Consider the following 5000-nt stretch of genomic DNA (forward strand, 5'->3'; position numbering starts at 1 on the left):
TAGTCGGGTGGGCGCGCGGCGGTCGAGATACGGTGAAAAACCATGAGCGCGCCCGGTAAACGACGGTACGGCACAGCAGCTAAGTACGGCGTCCATGACGCCAATCTGATCAGATTTGGCGTAGCGAACTATAGTGGAGTGGCGCGCAATGATCGAATCTGATGCTCATAGCGCGCCAATAAAAGCAGCAGTGCGTGAAAACGGCTAAATCGGGCGACGTCGGAAAAACGTGTAGCGACACGGTGAACTATGGTGGCTCAGTAAGCGCGCGGCGGTCGATGTCTGACGAAAAACTCCTTAGGCTCGGCTATAAAACGCAGTACCGGCTAAATCGGGCAAGTGACGTGGAGAAAAGCGTCCATAAACGACACGGTGATACAATCCCAGTGGACCTTAGGGCGCGCTGAGTCGGAGTAACGGTGAAAAACCATGGCGCGCGCAATAATGCTGACGGAGTGCGGCTAAAAGCGGCCAGAAGTGAGGCGTCCGGCGTCGGAAAGCGTCCAGCGACGCCAGCGAACTATCTGATCAGGTGGTAGCGCCAGCTGGTGCAGGTAATGCGGTGAAAAACCATGTTAGCGCGCAGGTACCAATACGACGGAATCGGCTAAAAACGGCCAAGTCGGGCCGACGTCGGAAAACGTCCAACGACGCCCGTGAACTATGATCGGGTGGGCGACGCCTTGTTGGCTCGGAGTAGACGGTGAAAAACCATGGCGCGGCAGCCAATACGACGGAATCGGCTAAAAACGGCCAAGTCGGGCCGACGTCGGAAAACGTCCAACGACGCCGAGCGTACAGTCGGGTGGGCGCGCGCTGGTCGGGTAACGGTGAAAAACCATGGCGCGCCAGCCAAAACGACGGTACCGGCTGAAAACGGCTAAGTCGGGGCGACGGGCGTGTGTAACGACCACGGTGAACTATGAAGTCGGGTGGGCGCGCGGCGGTCGAGTTACGGTGAAAAACCATGGCGCGCGCCCGACCAAGCAGCGGTCTGCATTTAAGCAGCTAAGTCGGGCGACGGTCGGAAAAACGTGTGACACGGTGAACTATAGTCGGGTGGGCGGCGGTCGAATACGGTGAAAAACCATGGCGCGCAGCCAATAATCGACGGTGCAGAAGCAATTCGGCTAAGCCTGGCAGAAAATCTCTGCCGCGGCAGAGAAATGGCCATTTTCTCTGCCGCGGTCGACAACGGTGAAAGCAATGTAGCGGCTCCTTCACAAGCTGACGACGGGCAGGGGTCCCCGAGGCGGGGCTAAGTTCCCGGCGCCAGCGTATATTAGGGTGGGGGGCTGGCATCCCTCGCCTGTCAAAGTTGTGGGTTCGTCCCCGTGGCCACAACTTTCTACGTCGTTACGCCCGCATGCTCTTCTCGTTGCCGTGGCAAGTGTCCCACGCGGCGTTCCACGTTAGCCGCGTCGGCAATCGCGGGGAACAAAGCGTCTTTGACGTCTATCGTTGCCACGTGGCCGTGTCGAGCCAGAACAACCGTGAACAGGTGTTGCCTCTACCTCTCCACGGTTAGTGGTAGGATACAGCAACATTACGCGCGCGATCCTCAATCTTCGGATGCCGGTGCCTTAAGAGAACGTCGCCGTGCAACGTTAACGTTGCTTTGCGGTGACTGCCATGCTTATTGACACTCAGGACGCCTAGGCTTGACCGATATCCAGCTCCCGTGCTTACGCGTGGTGGGAGGATCGGGAAGCAGCGGAGTGTTGGCTACGCGAGCGCGCCTGTCCACAGAAAACGAGAGAAGAGCGCACGTTCCCCGTCTATTGGCGCGGGGAGTTTCAGAGCGCCCGTGCCTTCGAAGAGAACGTCCCAAAGTTGGGAACTGCCGCGGTGGAGTGTTGCTCTACCTCTCACCGGTTAGTGGTAGGATACGTAACGTGCGCCGATCCTCCATCAACGGATCACCGTTGCAGCAAGAGAAACGTCGCCGTGCACTTGATTCTAGTTGCTGCGGTGACACCATGTGTGTCGACACTCGGGACGCCTACACGGAGAGCAATCCGCCGTGTACGCGTGGTGGGAGGATCGGGAAGCGGCCGTGTTGGCTACGCGAGCGCATGTCCGGCTTGACGCACGTTCCCGCGTCTATTGGCGGGGAACAAGCGCGGTGACATGAAGGTGCGCTCCGGGTGAGAACAACCAGTGAGCTGGTGTTGCCCTCTACCTCTCCATGATTAGTGGCGAGGATACGTAACATTCTGCGCCGATCCTCAATCGTCGGATCTGGGTGCGCCAAAGAAAACGTACGCGGTGCAACGTTCAGCGTTGCTTTTAACGCGGTGACTTACCCATGTATTATTGACACTTTCGGGGCGCCTAAACCGAGCCGTCCCACCGTGCTTACGCGTGGTGGGAGGATCGGAGAGCGACCGATGTTGGCTCACACGCGGCGCACATGTCCCGAAGGCTGTGAGAGAAAAGCGCACGTTCCCGTCTATTCGCGGGAACAAGCGCCCGTGCCTGCTCGAGAGAACGTCCCGTTTGCGTTGCCGCACCGCGCGGTGACCGCAGGTGCGCTCGAATTTGAGAACAACCGTGAACAGGTGTTGCCTCTACCTCTCCACACGGTTAGTGGTAGGATACGTGCATTGTGCGCCAGATCCTCCAATCACAACGGGTGCCGTTGCCTTAAGAGCACGTCGCCGTACCAACGCATTACCGTTGCTGCCGGTGACACCAGCCCAGCGTATGGACACTCAGGACGCCTACACGAGCAATCCCACCGTGCTTACACGCGTGGTGGGAGGCTCGGGAGAGCTTGACCGATGTTGGCTGCGCGGCGCATGAAATAACTTTGGACCCGTGTCTGCTTGGGTACCGATCCCCGTCTTCGATGCGGACGACTACTGAGAGCGCCGTATCCGTCGTTCGTTTGGCTTATACTCAGTGATGTCGCCTTTTCAAGTGCTTGCGTCACAGTACCCGACCTACGGGAAGTGGTGCTTCTAACACGTTTGCCTCGCGGTGGACCACCAGCCAGATTGTGCTGCGCTGCGGCCTGACGACGCTTGCGCTTAGGCGTTTCCTCGTGGATTAGGCACTCCTGGTGCCGGTGCTACCAAAGCCGACCTGGCTTCATCCCGCTGTTGGTCTAGGATGTTGCTGCGTTGAAGAGTCTTGGTAACCTTTTGGTTGCCAGGACCTAACCCTTAAGATACTCTCCGAGAATTTGAGAACTATTAGTGAACAGGTGTTTGCCTCTACTTACTCCACGATTGAAGTGGTAGGATAATGGCACCATTCTGCGGCCGATCCTCAATCAAAGTAGGACAGGCTTAGCCCGCTCAATCGCGACAACAGGCTCGGACGTTGCCTCGACAACCAGCACGCAAGTGGAAGGGCGGATTAAAGACGTTTCAGACAATGGACGTCAATGAGGACGATGCTACCTGGTTGATCCTGCCGGTAGTCATATGCTTGTCTCAAAAGATTAAGCCATGCATGTGCAAGTATGAACCAATTTGAAGCGTGAAAGCTGCCGAATGGCTCATTAAATCAGTTATAGTTTGTTTGATGGTACGTGCTACTGGGATAGCAGCGTAGTAATTCTAGAGCTAATACGTGCAACAAACCTGAGCATACAGGAGGGCGCATTTATTAGATAAAAGGCTGTGCGTGGGCATACTGCCGGCGGAATCAAATGATTCATGATAACCTCGACGGATCGCAAGGCCCTGCGTGCGGCGACGCATCATTCAAATTTCTGCCCTATCAACTTTACGATGGTAGGATAGGGGCCCTACCATGGTAGTGGCGGGTGACGGAGAATTAGGGTTCGATTCTCGGAGAGGGAGCACGAGAAACGGCTACCACATCCAAGGAAAGGCAGCGAGAGGCGCGCAAATTACCCAATCCCGACACGGGGAGGTAGTGACAATAAATAACAATACCGGGCGCATTGAGTGTGCGAGTAATTGGAATATGAGTACAATCTGAAATCCCTTAACGAGGATCCATTGGAGGAGCAAGTCTGGTGCCCGGCGGTATGGTAATTCAGCTCAATAGCGTATATTTAAGTTGTTGCGGTTAAAAAGCTCGTAGTTGGACTTTGGAGGCCGGGTCGGCCGGTCCGCCTCACACGCGAGGAAACACCGACCAACTTCGACCCTTCAGCCGGCGGATACGCTCCTAGCCTTAATTGGCCAAGGTCATTGCCACCGTATCGTTCACTTTGAAGAAATTAGAGTGCTCAAAGCAAGCCATCGCTCTGGATACATTAGCATGGGATAACATCATAGGATTCGGTCCTATTGTGTTGGCCTTCGGGATCGGAGTAATGATTAATAGGGACGATCGGGGGCATTCGTATTTCATAGTCGGAGGTGAAATTCTTGGATTTATGAAAAGACGAACAAGCTGCGAAAGCATTTGCCAAGGATGTTTTCATTAATCAAGAACGAAAGTTGGGGGCTCGAAGACGATCGGATACCGTCCTAGTCTCAACCATAAGCGATGCAGGCCAGGGATCGGCGGATGTTGCTTATAGGACTCCGCCCGGCACCTATGAGAAATCAAAGTCTTTGGGTTCGGGGGAGTATGGTCGCAAGGCTGAAACTTAAAGGAATTGACGGAAGGGCACCACCGGGCGTGGAGCACTGCGGCTTAATTTGACTCAACACGGGGAAACTTACCAGGTCCGGACATAGCAAGGATTGGCCAGGTGAGAGCTCTTTCTTGATTCTATGGGTGGTGGTGCATGGCCGTTCTTAGTTGGTGGAGGCGATTTGTGCAGTTAATTCCGTTAGCGAACGAGACCTCAGCCTGCTAACTGGCTATGCGGAGCCATCCCTCCAGACTAGCTTCTTAGAGGGACTATCGCCGTTTAGGCGACGGAAGTTTGAGGCAATAACAGATGCAACGATGCCCTTAGATGTTACCTGGGCCGCACAGCGCGCTACAGCGATGTATTCAACGAGTATATAGCCTTGGCGGCCAGGCCGAGGTAATCTTGAGAAATTTCATGCGTGATGGGGATAGATCAT

Source organism: Lolium perenne, unplaced genomic scaffold (genome assembly GCF_019359855.2).
Source record: "Lolium perenne isolate Kyuss_39 unplaced genomic scaffold, Kyuss_2.0 unplaced57, whole genome shotgun sequence".
Taxonomy (NCBI): Eukaryota; Viridiplantae; Streptophyta; class Magnoliopsida; order Poales; family Poaceae; genus Lolium; species Lolium perenne.